A 19,099-nucleotide genomic window follows, 5' to 3' on the forward strand; every position below is an offset into this window, starting at 1 on the left:
TATAGAACCCTCCGTAATACCTCCTGTAGGGCTGGTTTCGTGGTTACGAAATTGGCTAGTGACTGTCGATTCTGAAATGTCTTTATTTCTCCATCAATTCTGAATGACAGCCTTGCTGGATAAAGGATCCTTGGCTGCATGTTTTTCTCTGAAAGAGCTTTAAAAATGCTCCCCCAACCCTTTCTCTCATTCCAGGTCTGTGTAGACAGGTCTGACGTAATTCTGATGCCTTTGCCTTGGTACGTGAGAAATTTCTTTGCCCTGGCCGCTTTCAATACTGTTTCCTTGGATCTCATATTTGCGATTTGCACTATGACGTGACGTGGTGTAGGTCTGTCATGGTTGAGCTTGGGAGGGGTCCTCTCTGCCTCTTGGACACGAATTTTTGTTTCCCTTGCTAGATTAGGGAAGTTTTCAGCTACAATTTGTTCAAATATCTCTTCTAGACCTCTGTTTTTCTCCACCCCCTCTGGGATGCCGATGATTCTAACATTGGATCGTTTCGTTGAGTCAGTAATCTCCCGTAGCCAACATTCGTGGGCGTGGATTTTTTTAAGACCATCTTCTATTTTTATTTTTTCCTCTATTAACCCATCCTCCAATTCACTAACCCTTTCCTCCGCTTCCGTGACCCTGGCCGTCAGAGCCTCTAGTTTTGCCTGCATTTGGCTCATAGAATTTTTAATTTCTGTCCAATTCGCTCTCATTTCTGCCCTTAGGGATTGTATATTCTCAGTAATATTTTCCTGAATACTTTTTTCAAGTCTACTCATTATCTTGACCATTGTTACTCTGAATTCCATTTCTGATAATTTGGTTACATCCATATCCGTTACTTCTGTGGCAGAGGCCACTGACTCACTGTCTTTTCTTTGCTGGGGGGGGCTTCTCCTTCTTGTCATTCTGATGAAGAGAGGTTGCGGGGTTTCCAGAGCCCAAAATTATTGACTGGGTCCCAGGCCGTGCCCCTTGTTTTATAGGGATCTTAGAGATGTGGGCTTCTTCTTTAAAGATTTTATTTATTTACTTATCTGAGAGAGGGAGACAGACAGTCAGCAAGAACGAAACAGAAGCAGGGGAGTGAGAGAGGAAGAAGCAGGCTCCCAGCGGAGGAGCCCGATGAGGGACTCCTTTCCGGAACGCTGGGATCACGCCCTAAGCCGGAGACAGGCGCTCAATGACGGCGCCACCCAGGCGCCTCCGGTTGTGGGCTTCTTGATTTTTCAGCCCGCCTTCTGTGTTCTGGGGGAGGGGCCTGCCGCGCCGATACTCAGGCAACCCTGTTTGGTTAGTCTCCGTGTCCCCTGCGAGGGAGGATGGGGATGGGCACTCTCTGAGCCGGTATTTCCAGGCTTTTGTTCTCTGGCGGCTTTCCCTGGCGGCAGGCTATGTCTCTTCTGAGAGTCAGAGCAGCAGAGGCTGCATTGTCGCAGAACAGAGGGATTGCGGCCCGTTCTCCACTGATGTTCTGGCCACTTTACCTCTGTTACTGTTGGTGCTGCTCAACCCTGCGGCGTCCCGGGATGTGCGCACCAACTCGGCGACCCTGCCCTCACTTCCAGGGCCAGCGGGTCTCTGTCCTTTGTGTTTCTAATACCACCAGCCACCTGCCCGCGCGTCTCTGTCCTTTGTGTTTCTAATGCCGCCAGCCACCGGCCGCCCCGCGCGCTCCCGGGTCTCCCGGTCTCAGTCTATGCCCGGTGAGCACACCTCGATTCCGGAGTTTTGTGAGAAGCCTGGTGGCGCGCGCACCTGGTTCATGGTCTCAGTCTGCTGTTTCGCGGGTGCCGACCGCGAGTCCGCCCGCTCCCCCGTGCAGGTGGCCCGCCAGCCGCCAGCCGCCCCGCGCGCGCTCCGGGAGTTCCCGGTCTCAGTCTGGATCCCGTGAGCACACCGGGATTCCGGTGTTCCGGGAGATGCCTGGTGGCGCGCGCGTTCACGGCTCACCGGTCTCAGTCCGCTCCCTCGCGGGTGCCCTCTGTGTGTCCGCCCGCTCCCCCATGCAGGTGGCTGCCGCTTCCCGGCGCCCAAACGCGGCGCCTCCCTCCCCCTTCCGTTTATCTTCCGATATCTGTGCACGGTTTACAGCTCCCCTCTTGGTACCTCAATACTCAGCGCTGGAGATGTTCATTTGTAGAGATCCAGATGCATCATCCTGCGTCTCAGGCTGATTCCGTGGTTATTTAGGCTGGTCTGGTACCTATCCAGCTCGACTCAGGGGACCGGCTGAAAAAGGGGTCCCCTACTCCTCCGCCATCTTAACTCCTCTCCTCAAGATTGTAACTTTAAATGACTTGAAGATGAGGCTGAAAAAAGAAAAATCCTACCTTCTGTGAGAGTGCTATAACAAAAATAAACTTTTTTTTCCAAGTGTCTGAAATGCTGAGCCAATTTCTACACAGGAACAATGCAATAAGTAGTCACTAACAGGGTTTCTTCTGTACTAGAACAGTTGTCTGTTAAGAGAACTTAGTCACGCTATGTGGAACTCAAGAAAAGTATCTAAATATTTAGATGAAATACTTAGAAATTACATGAAAGAAGAAAGAAAACTTTTTATTTTGGATAGATAACATACCTATATGTTTTAACTTGAATTCCATGTTGATTTGTTAATGTACATATTTGATTTTTATAATTGTGCCTACATATCTATTCCTTAAGTATTTTTGTATCTTAAAACTAAAAATTATTTATATCACTGTTTCTGTAGGTAAGATATCTGGGCATGGCACTATTGGATACCCTAGTCATGGTCTCACTGGGCTGAGATCAGGGTGCCAGCTGCCATTTTCATTTGGGACTTGGAGTTCTTTTCTGAGCCAACTGGTCATTAGCAAAGCTTATTTTCTTGTGATTGTAGGACTGAAGATTTGTTTTCCGGTTGGCTCTTGGCCAGGGGTTGCTCTCAGTTTCTAGGGGCTGTTCACAGGTCTTTTCTGTGTGGATCTTCCATATTCAAGTCAGTGGTGGCACATTGAATCTCCCTCCTGGAAAATCTTCAAGTGGTTTTTAACATCAATTAGGCACTTGTGCCTCAGGGTATAAAGAAGTTACCATAGTTAAACACAGCCAGCCCAATAAGAACCACATGCAATTTGTAAAAAAATGTGTTGTAATTCTATATGCAACCTATGTTGTCCTCAGCACTGAGGTAGGGGGGAAAAAGAGTGCATAAATCATGGTCCTTGAACAGGCATTTTTTCCAAAGAAGATATACAGGTACCTGAAGCAAGTACCTGAAAATGTGTTCAGTGTCATTAATTATACCAGAGAAATGCAAATCAAAACTACAATGAGATATCACCTCACATCTGTTAGAATGGTTAGTCTCAAGAAGACAAGATATAACAAGTGTTGGTGAGGATGTGGAGGAAAGGGAACACTTGTGCACTGTTGATGGGAATGTAAATTGGTATAGCCTCTATGGCAAAGGTTTATAAAAAAATAAAAATGTGTGAAAGTTTATCAAAAAATAAAAATAGAATTACAATATGATCCAGCAATGCCACTTTTGGGTATTTATCTGAAGGAAAAGAAATTGCTATCATGAATGATATCTGCACCCTCTTATTCACTGCAGCATTATTCATGATAGCGAAGACACGGAAACAACCTTAGTGTCCACTGATGGATGAGTAAATAAAGAAAATGTGATATATATGAAAGGAAATTCTGCCATTTGTGACAACATGGATGAACCTTGATAGCACTACGCTAAATGAAATAAGTCAGACATCGACAAATACTTTATGATCTCACTTCTATGTAGAATCTAAAGAAAACCCAAATTTATACATACAGATAACAAATTGGTGGTTGCTAGAGGTAATGTTGGTTGATTTTCCAAGGACCTTACTTTTTGCTAATAGCTGTTTACATAAGAGATTTAACTTCTTTTTTTTTTTAATAATGATTTTTTATTATATTATGTTAGTCACCATACAGTACATCCCCGGTTTTCGATGTAAGGCTTGATGATTCATTAGTTGTGTATAACACCCAGTGCACCATGCAATATGTGCCCTCCTTACTACCCATCACCGGTCTATCCCATTCCCCCACCCCCCTCCCCTCTGTAGCCCTCAGTTTGTTTCTCATAGTCCATAGTCTCTCATGTTTCAATTCCCCTTCTGATTACCCCCCCTTTCTTTATCCCTTTCTTCCCCTACTGATCATTCTAGTTCTTATGTTCCATAGATGAGAGAAATCATATGATAGTTGTCTTTCTCTGCTTGACTTATTTCACTAAGCATTATCTCCTCCAGTGCCGTCCATGTTGTAGCAAATGTTGAGAACTCATTCTTTCTGATTGCTGAGTAATATTCCATTGTATATATGGACCACAACTTCTTAATCCAGTCATCTGTTGCAGGGCATCTTGGCTCCTTCCACGATTTAGCTATTGTGGACATTGCTGCTATGAACATTGGGGTGCATATGGCCCTTCTCTTCACTACGTCTGTATCTTTGGGGTAAACACCCAGTAGTGCAATGGCTGGATCATAGGGTAGCTCAATTTTTAACTTTTTAAGGGACCTCCACACGGTTTTCCAGAGTGGCTGTACCAACTTGCATTCCCACCAACAATGTAGGAGGGATCCCCTTTCTCCACATCCTCTCCAACAATTGTTGTTTCTTGCCTTGTCTATTTTTGCCATTCTAACTGGCGTAAGGTGGTATCTCAGTGTGGTTTTGATTTGAATTTCCTTGATGGCTAATGATTTTGAACATTTTTTCATGTGTCTGTTAGCCATTTGTATGTCTTCATTGGAAAAGTGTCTGTTCATATCTTCTGCCCATTTTTTGATTTGTTTATTTGTTTCTTGTGTATTGAGTTTGAGAAGTTCTCTGTAGATCTTGGATACCAGTCCTTTATCTGTAGTGTCATTTGCAAATATATTCTCCCATTCCGTGGGCTGCCTCTTAGTTTTTCTAACTGTTTCCTTGGCTGTGCAGAAACTTTTAATCTTTATTATTTCCTTCTTTTTCCTGGGTTTGGGTTTTTTTGTTCTTCTTCTTCTAGCTTCTTTAGGTGTAAGGTTAGGTTGTTTATTTGAGATTTTTCCTGCTTCCTGCTTCTTGAGTTAGGGCTGTATTGCTATATACTTCCTCTTATGACAACTTTTGCTGCATCTCAAAGGTTTTGGACTGTCATGTTTTCATTTTCATGTGTTTTCATGTACTTTCTCTATTTTGTCTTTGATTTCCTGGTTGAGCTATTCATTCTTTAGTAGCATGTTTTTTTAACCTCCGTATACTTCTGGTCTTTCTAAATTTTTTCTTGTGGTTGATTTCTAGTTTCATAACATTGTGGTCTGAAAATATGCATGGTATGATCTCCACCTTTTTGTACTTGTTGAGTTCTGGTTTGTGACCCAGTATGTGATCTATTCTGGAGAATATCCCATGTGGACTCAAAAAGAATGTATATTCTGCTGCTTTAGGATGAAATGTTCTGAATATATCTGGTAAGTCCGTATGGTCCAGTGTGTCATTGAAAGCCACTGTTTCCTTGTTGATTTTCTGCTGAGATTATCTGTGTCCATTGGTGTAAATGGGGTGTTAAAGGCCCCTTCTTTTGTATTATCATCAATGAGTTCCTTTATGTTTGTTATTAATTGTTTTACATATTTAGGTGCTCCCAAGTTGGGGGCATAAATATTTATAATTGTTAGATCTTTTTGTTGGATCATTCCCATTATTATCATGTAGTGCTTTTCTTCATCTCTTGTTATAGGCTTTGGTTTAAAATCTAGTTTTTCTGATATAAGTGTTGTTATTCTAGCTTTCCTTTGATATCTATTAGCTTGATAAATGTTTCTCCATCCCCTCACTTTCAATCTGTAGGTGTCTTTAGGTTTAAAATGAGTCTCTTGTAGGCAATATAGAGATGGGTCTTGTTTTTTTTATACATTCTGACATCCAGTATGTTTTTAAAAAGATTTTGTTTGTTTATTTGAGACAGAGAGAGAGAGAAAGCACAAGCAGAGGAGGATCAGAGAGAGAGGGAGAGGCAGACTCCTCGCTGAGCAGAGAGCCTGACATGGGGCTCAATCCCAGGACCCTGAGGTCATGACCTGAGCTGAAGGCAGACATTTAACTGACTGAGCCACCCAGTCACCCCTGACATCTAATATGTTTGATTGGAGTGTTTAGTCCATTTACATTCAGAGTAATTGTTGATAGATATGTATTTATTGGAATTTTGTTGTTTGTTATGTTGCTATTTCAAGAGATTTCCTGTTCTTTTATTTTCTTTGTCATTTTTGGTCTTTCCTTTCTACTTGAAGCATCCTATGATATGAATGTTACTATGTTTGATGGAGTTACTAAGTTCTGTAAGTCTATTCTTTTGTCCCATGATTCTTAATCTGTTTGTTCAACTTCATTACTTTCTGTTATTTTATCTTCTACATCACTTGTTTGTTTCTCTGCTTCTTCCATCCTTGTGGTCATTATATCCAGTCTGTTTCTAAATTGTTATAGCATTTTTCATTTGACTGTTTTTCAACCCTTTTATTTCTGTGTTAAGGACCTCACTGATGTCTTCCATTCTTTTTTCAAGCCCAGTGAGTATTCTTATATTGTTGCTTTAAATTCTCCATCAGATATATTATTTATATCTGTTTTGATTAGATCTCTGACCATGAACTTATTTCTTGTTTTATTTGGGATGAATTCCTCTGTCTTGACATTTTGTCTAAGTCTCTGTCTTCTCTGTGTTAGAAAATCCTGTTATATTTCCTGCTCCTGAGAGTAATGGCTTTATGAAGAAAAAGGTCATATAATATCCAATTCCTGGATCTTCAGGGTGTGTGCCTCATGTGTGATGCATGTACTCTGCTGCTGTGTTTTTGCTGTCCTATCCTTCAGGCCAGTCATCTGCAGAGTCTCTCCTTGCCTGCAGTGGTCAGTGTTTGGATCTTGGTCAGAATGTGACAAATTCTAACTAGGTGTTCTCTGGTCAGCTTATTAAATAAGACCTGATTCTACCTCCACTAGAACTGAAGCCTTGCAGAACTCTCTGGTTGGGAGACATGGTGTGGGTGGGGGGGTTTCTGTTGATCTTCTGGGGAAAGTCCCCTCTGAGGCACACTTGCCTGAGAAGGGCATTACTGACAGAGTGCATGGGTGGGGGCAAGACTTGGTGTGAGCAGGGTAGGCAGCTGGTGTAGGCGCTATACTGTTTACTGAAGGTTATGCTGAGGAGCAAGTGAGTGAAATGGTGCCACCCAGCTCCTTTGTCCCTGGAGAGGGGACTCTATGCTTCCTGCTCTAAGGAAGCACTCCCAGAAGAGTGAATAATCTCTCTGTTGTGTATTTCAGTCATTTTTCAGGTCGTTGTTTTCACACTCGCTATCTCAGGGTTGTTTGCCTGCCTTATCTCCAGGAGCAGCACAGTGCACTCTGTCCCAGCCAAATCTGCTGACTTTAAAACTCCAAACTTTAGTAAAATGTTGTGGGCAGGGGCTTGCACTGGTTTTCTTGGGAATACTCTCACTGTGCTGGGACTGATTCAGGTTTGACCAAGAAGGGCAGTCATGCCAGAACACTGGGGGCATTTGATTTGGAGCAAGAAAGGTAGGCAGCCAGTGTTGGTATAAACCCCCCTCAGCACCTGTGCTATGGGCCATGGATGGGAAATGGTGCCCACTGGCCCTTTTGTGACAGAGAGGCATGTCTGTGAATGCCAACTCTCACAGATGAGCTCCAAGAAGAGGGACAAATTTCTCCCCTGTGTGCCTTAGGGGACACAGGCCCCTGGGTTGTTTCCCAGCCTTTTCTCCAGGAGTAGGGCAATGCCCAGGGTTCTAACCCAGTCAAGCCCTCTGACCTTTAAAACTCCAGTCTTCAAACACCTCTGGTTGCAAAAACTTACAAAAATCAGCCCCTCTCATTTTCCCAGTCGATGGGTTTAGAGAAGAGTTCTCGTGCATTCCCTTGTGTGCTCCTTTCTTACCTTTCTTCATGACCAGGGCTCCCTCCCTTCTGCAGCACCTACAATCTGTTTCTCCCCCAAACCATGTCTCCTCCACATTTCCTACCTTCCTCAATGTGGCCTTTTCTCTCCCTCTAGTTATGGAGTTTGTACTGTCAGTACTCAGGTCGATTTCTTGGATATTCAGAATTATTTGATAGTTATCTAGTTGTGTTTGAGGAAAGAGATGAGCTTAGGGTCCTCCTACCAAGCTGCCATCTTATTACCCCTCCAAAACTTATTTGCCTTTTAGTTTTGTTATTGTTTCCTTCACTGTGATGAAGCTTTTTATTTTGATGCAATCCCAATAATTAATTTTTGCTTTTATTACCCTTGCTTCAGGAGACATATGTAGAAAAATGGCCAATGTCAGAGAAATTACTGCCTGTGCTCTCTTCTAGGATTTTTATGGTTTCAGGCCTCACATTTCAGGTCTCACATGGTTCCTAATCCATTTTGAGTTTATTTTTGTGTATGGTGAAAGAAAGTGGTCCAGTTTCCATTCTTTTGCATGTAGCTGTCTAGTTTTCCCAGCACTATTTGTTGAAGAAACTCTCTTTTTTACATATCCTTTCCTCCTTTGTGAAAGATTAATTTACCAAATAATTGTGGGTTTATTTCTGGGTTTTCTATTTTGTTCTATTGATCTATTTGTCTATTTTTGTGATTTTTATATGCATTTATTATAGGAATTAGCTCACATAGTTATGGTGGCAAAGAAGTCCCACAATCTCCTGTCTGCAAGCTGAAGAATCAGGAATGGTGGTAATGTAATTCAGTCTGGGTATGAAGTCCTGAGAACCAGGGAGCCAATGGTGTGAATTCCATCTTGAGTCCAAAGGCCCAAGAATGACAGCCAATGGATTAAGTTGGTCTAAGTCCAACAGGCTATAAAGCAGGATTGCTGATGTCTGAGGGCAGTAGAAAATGGATGTCCTAGCTCAACAACAACAAAAAATTGTCTTTCCTCTGTCTTTTTGTTCTGTTCAGGCCTTCAATGAATTAGATGATGCTCACCCACATTGGTGAAGGCTTTCTTCTTAACTCAGTATACTGATTGAAATACTGATTTCTTCTATTAACACCCTCACAGACGTACCCAGAAATATTTTACCAGGTATCTAGGCATACTTTAGCCCGGTTATGTTGATACATGATATTATCAATCATTGCACTGGATCATATGGTAATTATGTGTGTAATTTTTGTTACCACAATACTGTTTTTATAGTTACTGCATCATTTTACATTCTTAACAGCAATGCACAAGAGCTCCAATTTTTCTGCATCCTTGCCAATATGTGCAATTTTTTTTATAGTAGCCATTCCAATAAGTGTGGAGTGGTATCTCCTTGTAGTTTTGATTTTCATTTTTCTAATGATTAGTGATGTTGAGCATTTTTTCACATATTTATTGGCAATTTGTGTATCTTCTTTGGTGAGATGTCTATTCATGTCCTTTTCCCATTTTTGAATTGGGTTGTTAATGTTTTGTTGTTGAGTTTTAGGAGTTCTTTACATATTATGGATATAAATCCATTATTACTTATATGATTTGCAAATATTTTCTCCCAATCCAAGGGTTGCCTTTTACTTTATGGCTGGTATCTTTTGATGTAAATGTTTCTAATTTTGATTAAGTCCAATGTATCTATTTGTACTTTTATTGTCTATGCTTTTGATGATATACCCCCAAAATTATCACCAAATCCAATGTCATGAAGCTTTTCCTCTATGTTTTCTTCCAAGAGTTAATACTTTCAGCTTTTATGATTAGGTCTTTGATCCATGTTTAGTTAATTCTTGAATATGGTGTAATATAAGGGTCAATTGTCTTTTCTCCAATAAATAGACTTGGTATTGTTGTGAAAATCATTTGACCATACATTCAAGGGATTTTTTTCTGGTCTCTTCATTTTGATCTATTAGTCTATATGTCTGCCTTCATGCTACTACCCCACTCTTTTGATAACTGTTGTGTAGTAAATTTTGAAATCAGGAAAAGTGGATCCTCCAACTTTGTTTTTCTTCTTCTATATTATGTTTGAGTTTCCCTATGAATTTTAGCAGAATTTTTCTTTTTTTTACCAAAAAAATATCACTGGGATTTTGGTGGGAATTTTATTGAATCCACAGATCATTTTCAGTAGTATTAACATCTTTACAATATTAAATCTTTTAATCTGTGAACATGAGATATCTTTCCAGTAACTTTTGTCATCTTTAATTTCTTTCAGTAGTGTTTTATAGTTTTCAGTGTGCAAGTCTTTCTCTTCCTTGGTTAAGTATATTCCTGAGTATTTTATTCTTTTTGTTGTTATTGTAAATAGAATTGTCTTCTTTACTTCACTTGTAGATGGTCCATTGTTAATTTACAGAGAAGCAACTGACTTTTGTGTGCTCATTTTCTATTCCATAACTCTGCTCAACTTATTAGTTCTAACAATTTTAATGGAATCTTTGGGGGATTTTGTATCATGTCATTGATGATCAGAGAAAATTTTATAGCTTCCTTTCTAATTTGGATGTCATTTATTTCCTTTGCTTGCCTAATCACCCTGGCTAGAATTCTAATACTGTTCTCAATAGAAGTGGCAAGAGTAGGCATCCATGTCTTGTTCCTGATCTTAGAGTGAAATTTTTCAGTCTCTCACCATCCATTATTATGTTACCTGGGAAATTTTCATATATGCTATTTATTGTGTTGAGGTAGTTTCTTTTAATTCCTAGTGTGTGAGTGTTTTTATCATGAAATTGTTTGGGGAAAAAGTGTTTGGATTTTGTCAAATGCTTTTTTTTGCATAGTTGAGATCATTATGTATCTTTTATTTTTCCTTGACTCTTTTAAAGTGGTGTATCACATAGAATAAAATTTGTATATTGAACCATGCTGTCTATACCAAGATAAATCCCACATGGACATGTTATATAATTCTTTTAATCCTTTTAATGTGTTTTTCAAATTTGATTTGCTAATATTTTGCTGAGGATTTTTACATCAGTATTCATTAAATATATTGGTCTGTAGTTTTGTTTTCTTGTGATGTCTTTGCCTGGCTTTATTAGTTTGCTAGGGCTGCCATAACATAGTACTGCAGATTGGGTGGCTTAAAAAGGAGAAATTTATTTTCTCACAGTTCTCAAGATTAGAAATTGAGATTAAGGTGTCAACCGTTCTTTTTTTTTTTTTTTTCTCACTGAGGTCTTGTCTTTTTTTTGTACCTGGTTGTTTTTTCCTGTCTTATTATGGTCTTTCCTTTGTTCATATACATGACTTGTGTGTTTTTGTGTGCCCTAATATTTTCATAAAAATACATGCCAGATTGTTTTAGGGCCCACCCTATGACCCCATGTCAACTGAATTGCCTATTTAATGGCCCTATATCTAAATATAGTCACATTCTGAGGTACTGGGGATTAGGACTTCAACATGTGAATTGGGAGGGGGGACACAATTCCTTCCATAATTCTCCACCTTCCGGACATCCAAAATTTGTGTCCTTCTCACATGCAAAATACATTCACCTCCATCTCAACAGCTCCCCAAATCTTTTTTTTTTTTTAAAGATTTTATTTATTTATGTGACAGACAGCCAGCGAGAGAGGGAACACAGCAGGGGAGAGGGAGAGGAAGAAGCAGGCTCCCAGCCGAGGAGCCCGATGTGGGACTCGATCCCACAACGCCGGGATCACGCCCTGAGCCGAAGGCAGACGCCTAATGACTGCGCTACCCAGGCGCCCCCACAGCTCCCCAAATCTTAACCCATTCTAAAATTAACTCCAAGTTCCAAAACTCATCTAACAATATTCTATAAATCAACTATGGGTGAGACTTGAAGTATTATTTATCCTGAGGCCAAATTTCTCTTCATCTGTTAATTTGTCAAACCAGGTGAGGCTTTTGTCTATAAACTACAGTGATGAGACAGGCATAGGATAGACATTTCCATTCCAAAAGGCAGTAATCAGAAATATGTTTGAGGTCATTTTTCCCAAGTAAGTCCAAACCTGGCAGGGCAAATTCCATTAGATTTTAAGACTCTTGAATTATCTTCTTTGTTTCAATATTCTGTCATCTGACCCCATCTGTGTGGTGATCTTGCCTTACATGCCCACTGAGGTGGCAGCCCAACTCATGGCTCTGTGTGGTGGTACTGCCTCTGAGGCTCTCAGCAGTGGCCTCACCCCTGGGTGCTTCAGCAGTGACAGCCTGTCTGCTGCATCTGAGGAGGTGACAGTCTTATCCCCATTTCAACCTACGCTCTCTGGGCCTGTGGTGGGAGTGACAGCCCTACTGATCTCTGAATCATCTTTGGAGTCATTCTTTACTTTTTTATTTTTTATTTTGAAGGGTAATGCATGTTCCCAGACATCCAACAGTCTTCCTTAATTTTGTTCTATCTGTTTCCCCTTTAGTCCAAACTAGCATTGTTTATACTGAAATAACCCCATCTCTCTTCCTGCCTTCTGATGAGATAGATGGTTGGTTAGATCCATGAGCACATTCATAATTTATTTATTGAATGATTATTTAGCCAAACCTTTAGTGTTCTCTCCAGAACTCTCTCTCTCTCTCTCTCTCTCTCTCACTCTCTCTCTCTCTCTGCAATGTGGATAGGCTTAGAATTATTTAAATATTGAAGTTATGGTTCCCTTTTGCTTCAATTTCTCCTTCAATTTTTCTCTTACCTTTTGTATTTTACTATAAGCAACAAGGAGAAACCAGATTGCATCTTCAAGACTTTGTTTAGAAAAAATGTTCAAAATCATTAGCCATCAGGGAAATTCAAATCAAAACCACACTGAGATACCACCTTACACCAGTTAGAATGGCAAAAATAGACAAGGCAAGAAACAACAATTGTTGGAGAGGATGTGGAGAAAGGGGATCCCTCCTACATTTTTGGTGGGAATGCAAGTTGGTACAACCACTCTGGAAAACCGTGTGGAGGTCCCTTAAAAAGTTAAAAATTGAGCTACCCTATGACCCAGCCATTGCCCTACCAGGTGTTTACCCCAAAGATACAGATGTAGTGAAGAGAAGGGCCATATGCACCCCAATGTTCATAGCAGCATTGTCCACAATAGCTAAATCATGGAAGGAGCCAAGATGCCCTTCAACAGATGACTGGATTAAGAAGTTGTGGTCCATATATACAATGGAATATTACTCAGCTATCAGAAAGAACGAATTCTCAACATTTGCTGCAACATGGACAGCACTGGAGGAAATAATGCTAAGTGAAATAAGTCAAGCAGAGAAAGGCAATTATCATATGGTTTCTCTCATCTATGGAACATAAGAACTAGGATGATCGGTAGGGGAAGAAAGGGATAAAGAAGGGGGGGTAATCAGAAGGGGGAATGAAACATGAGAGACTCTGGACTCTGAGAAACAAACTGAGGGCCTCAGAGGGGTGGGGAGTGGGGGAATGGGATAGACCGGTGATGGGTAGTAAGGAGGGCACGTATTGCATGGTGCACTGGGTGTTATACGCAACTAATGAATCATCGAACTTTACACCGGAAACCGGGGATGTACTGTATGGTGACTAACATAATATAATAAAAAATCATTAAAAAAAGAAATATCCTCAGCTAAGTATGCAAGTTCACAACTTACAAGTTTTATCTTTCATGAAACTGTAGAACACGATTAAGCCAAGTTTCTTGACACTTTATAACAAAGATCACCTTTCCCCCAATGTCCAATAATAGGTTCCTCATTTCTATTTGAGACTTCACCAGGATGGCCTTTAAAATCCATATTTCCACCAATAATTTCTTCAGGGCAATCTGGGCTTTAAAAAAAATCGGCCTTAAAACTCTTCTGGCTTCTATGCGTTACTCAGTTTTAAAGTCAATTCCACATTATTAGTTATTCCTTATGTTAGCACTCTACTTCATGGTACCAAAATCTGTATTAGTCAGAGTACTCCATAGAAACAGAGTAATGAAGATATATATTCAGGATATGCCAGCAGACCAGAAGATCCAATGGAAGAGTTGTAGTTTGATTCTATAACACTGACTGTGGTGTCAGCATCATTTGGAAGTGTTCTTTCCCTTTACATTTTTTAAGAGTTTGATTGATTGATTGACTTTTTATTATGTTCAGTTAGAGAAGGGTTGGTGTTAAATCTTCTTTAATTTTTTCAGCTTTATTGAAATATAATTGACATATAACATTGTGTAAGTTTAATTTGTACAATGTGTTAATTTATATATTAATTAACATGTGTTGTTATAAGATAGCTACCATAAGAGAAGCTAACACTTCTAATGCCTTACATAATTATCACTTCTTTTTTGTGGTGAGAACATTTAAGATCAACTCTTTAACAACTTTCAAGTATATAATACAGTATAATTAACTGTAATCACCATGCTATACATTAGTTCCCAGAACCTATTCATCTAAAAACTGGAAGTTTGTACTCTGACCAATACCTCCCCATTCTCCACCACTGGTAACCATTACTCTGCTTTCTGTTTCTATGCGTTCAGCTTTCTTAGTTTCTACATAAAAGCAATATCGTATAGTATTTATCTTTCTCTGTCTGACTTATTTAATATAATATAATTCCCTTAAGTTCCATCCATGTTGTTGCAAATGGCAGGTTTTCCTTCTTTCTCATGACTGAATAATATTCCATTGGAAAGAATATCAATCTACTATCTATCATCTATCTATCTATCTATCTATCTATCTATCTATCTATCTATCTATCCATCCATCCATCTATCTATCTATCATCCATCTATCTCACCTCTTCTTTATCCATTCATCCATGATGGACATTTAGGTTGTTTCCATATCTTGGCTACAGTGAATAATTCTTCAATGAACATAGGAGTGCAGATAACTGAATAAGGTCCTGTTTTCATTTTCATTGGATATATACTCAGAAGTGAGTTTAGTGGATCACATGGTAGCTTTATTTTACTTTTTCGAAGAACCTCTATGCTATTATCCACAGTGGTGGTACCAATGTACATTTTCACCAACAGTGCACAAGGGTGCCCTTTTTTCCACATCCTTATCAACATTTGTTATTTCATGTCTTTTTGATAATACTCATCATAAAACTTGTGAGGTGATATCTCATTGTGGTTTTAACATGCATGTCCCTGGTGACTGGTGATGTTGAATACCTTTTCATGTAGCTGGTAGACGTTTATTTATATGCCTTCATTGGAAAAATGTTTATTCAGTTCCTCTGCCCTTTTTTAACCAGAATGTTTAGTTTTTGCTATTGAGTTAAATAGGTTATTTATGTATTTGGGATATTAACTTTTTATCAGATATATGATTTGCAAATATTTTATCCCATCCTGTAGATTGCTTTTTCATTTTGTTGATGATTTCTTTGGCTGTGCAGAAGTTTTTTAGTTTGATATAGTCCCACTAGTTAATTTTTGCTTTCATTACTTGCACTGTTGATACCATATCACACACACAAAAAAATCATGCCCAAGACCAATGACAAGGAGCTTTTCCATATGTTTACTTCTAAGGGTGTCACATTCCAGGACTTACATTTATGCCCCTAAATGATTTTGAATTAATTTTTTGAGCAGTGTAAAACAAAACAAAACAAAAAACCAGGGTCCAATTTCATTCTTCTGCTGGTGGTTATGAAATTTTCCCAGAACCATTTATTGAAAAGATGATTCTTTCTTCTCTTTCTTTCTTTCTTTCTTTCTTTCTTTCTTTCTTTCTTTCTTCTTCAAAATTTTACTTATTTGAGAGAGAGAGAAAGAGAGAGAGAGAGAGAGCACAGCAGGGGGAGCTGCAGGCAGAGGGAGAAGTCCTTGCTGAACAAGGAGCAATGCAGGACTCAATCTCAGGACTCTGGGATCATGACCTGAGCCAAAGGCAGACACTTAATGGACTGAGCCACCCAGGCGTCCCTAGACGATCTTTCCTTCATTGAGTATTCTTGGCTCTTCTGTCAAATATTAGTTAACTCTATATATGAGAGTCTACTTGTGTGCTTTCAATTTTGTTCTATTGTTTTTCGTGTCTAAATTTATACCGGTAGTATACTATTTTGATCACTATAGCTTTGTAGTATAGTTTTAAATCAATAAATGTAATGCCTCTAGGTTTGGCTGTTCAGTGTGTGTGTGTGTGTGTGTGTGTGTGTGTGTGTGTGTTGTGAAGTGTGTGTGTGTGACTCTACACAAATTTTAGGACCATTTGTTCTATTTCTTTGAAAAATTCCATTGGAATTTTGATAGGGATTTCATTGTATTTGTAGATGGTTTTGAGGCATTTTAATTATAATACTTTTTTTGATCCATATAGATGGAATATCTTTCCATTTGTTTGTGTCTTCTTCAATTTATTTCATCAAAGTCTTGTAGTTTTCAGTGTACAGATCTTTCATCTCCTTAAATTTACTTCTAAATATTTTTTGTTGTTTGAGCTATTGTGAATGGTATTGTTTTTCTTTAACTTTCTTTTTCAGGTGTTTTGTTTTTAATGTATAAAAATGCAACTACTTTCTGCATGTTGGATTTGTAATTTGCAACATTACTGATTTGTTCATTAGTTCTAACAGATTTTTGGGGTGTCTTTAGGATTTTCTATATAGAAGATCTATTGTCTGCAAACAAAGACTTTACTTCTTCTTTTCCTATTTGGATGCCTTTTATTTATTTTGCATTATTGCTCTGGTTAGGACTTCCAGTACCCCATTGTATAGGAGTGTTTAGAGTGGTAACCCTTTTCTTGTTCCTGATCTTAGAAGAAAGGTTTCAACTTCTCACCAGTAAATATTATGTTGGCTGTGGAGTTTTAATATATGGCCTTTATTGTGCTGAGCGATGTTCCTTCTATACCGAATTTGTTAAGCATTTTTATCATGAAAGAATGCTGCATTTTATCAAATGATTTTTTCACCATCTATTGAGATATTAATATGAATTTCATCATTCTACTAATGTAGTATATCACATTAATTAATTTGTGTATGTTGAATTGTCCTTGAATCCTAGGGATATTTCTTACTTGCTCGTGGTGTTTGGTCCTTTAAATGTGCTGTTGACTTCTATTTGCTTCTATTTTGTTGAGGATTTTTGCATCTATATTCCTCAGGGATTTGGTCTGTAGCTTTTCTGGTAGTGCCCCATCTGGCTTTTGTCAAGGTAGTTCTGGTCTCTTAAAATGAGTTTGGGGATGCTTCCTTCTCTTCAGTTTTTTGGGAAAATTTTGAGGATTGTTAGTCTTTAAATATTTGTTAGGATTCGCCAGGAAACCACCTGGTTTTGGGCTTTTCTAGGCTGAGAGATATATGATTACTAATTCAGTCTCCTTACGTGTTATTGGCCTGTTCAGATTTTTTCTTTTTTTTTTAAAGATTTTATTTATTCATTTGAGAGAAAGAGAGAGAGAGAGAGAAAGAGAGAGAGAGAGAGAAAACATGGCAGGGGAAGGGAGAAGCAGACCCCGCTGAGCCGGGATCCCAATGCAGGGCTCAATCTCAGGACTCCAGGATCGTGACCTGAGCCAACAGCAGACACTTAACTGACTGAGCCACCCAGGCACCCCCACAGCATACTTATTAGAGTAGATAAAATTTAAAAATACAATACCAATGCTGAGCAGATGCAGCTCATACATTGATGATGGGAATCCAAAGAGTAAAGCCTCTTTTTTGTTTTATTTTATTATTTTATTTTACATTGCTGTAATGCCATTTATGTTTTTATTATGTTCAGTTAGCCACTGTATAGTACATCATTAGTTTTTAATGTAGTATTCCATGCTTCATTGTTTTCATATGACACCCAGGGCTCATCACCACACATGCCCTCCTTAATACCCATCACCTTGTTACCCCATGCTCCCACCCCCTCTCCTCTGAAACCTTCAGTTTGTTTCCCAGGGTCCATAGTCTCTCATGGGTCATCTCGCTCTCTGTTTCTCCCTGTTCAGATTTCCTTCCCTTCCCCTATGGTCCTCTGTGTTATTTCTTATGTTCCACATAAGAGTGAAACCATATGATAATTTTCTACTTCATGATTCAGTCCTCATAGGTTGTATGTTTCCAGGAATTTATCTATTTCTAAGTTATCCAATTTATTGCATATAGTTGTTCATGGTAGTCTGTTTTGAACTTTTGTTTCTGTGTTCTCCATTATAATATCTGCTCTTTCATTTCTGAACTCCTTTATTTGAAACTTCTCACTTTTTTCTTATTTAGTTTAGTTATTGTTTGTCAGTTTTGTTCATCTCAAAAAAGAGCTCTCTGTTTTATTAGTCTTTTCTTACTTATTTTCTGGTCTATATTTTATTTATTTCTGTTCTGATTTTTGTCATTTTCTTCCTTCTGCTTACTTTGAAATTAGTTTGTCATCTCCATAATTTCTGGATTTGTTTTTATTAATTGATTGCTCTTCTAGTTATACATTATACTTCCCTGCTTCTTTGCATGCCTTTTGTTTTTTAATTGAATGACAGACATTGTAAACTCTACATTGTTGGGTGTTACATTCTGTTATATTCCTTTAAATAGTGCTAAACTTTGCTTGATATGAGCTAAAGTACTTGAGTTTACTTTAATCTTTTTGGAAGTATATTTTTTTATCTTTTTTATGAATGAATTTCTTTGTTTTTAATCTCACACCATTTAATTGTTTTTATCTTTGTTGATGCAGATCATTTGAAACTTTTGGCCTAGAACTAATTCAGCTAAGACTTTACCCTTCTAAGTACTATACCTGATGCCACATGTATTACAAGTGATTTTCACTCTGGATAAATTATTCCCAGTTTCTCTGTGAGTCCTGAGAATAGTTCAGCCTAATGCTTTATAATTTTTTCTTCTTTGGCTTGAAGTAGTTTCCGTTCCATGCTTGCACAGTGCACTACTCAGCAAAAGACCCTCTTGATATTTTCAAAGTTCTCTCTCTGTGCAAGTTCTTTTTCTTTAGTATTTTGTCCCCCAAATCCTGGCCACATTGGCCCCCTAGACTCTGAGCCCTTTCTCTTCAACTCACTGAAATTGCTGTGTTATGTATAAGTTCCCACTCCCTATGCTGCTGTTTGAAAATTTCCTTCAGGTAATCTTAAATCTTACCTCACATATTTCCCTTCTTTGAGGGATCACT

Source organism: Ursus americanus, chromosome X, assembly GCF_024610735.1.
Source record: "Ursus americanus isolate L20-20 chromosome X, mUrsAme1.1.p, whole genome shotgun sequence".
NCBI classification, from domain to species: domain Eukaryota; kingdom Metazoa; phylum Chordata; class Mammalia; order Carnivora; family Ursidae; genus Ursus; species Ursus americanus.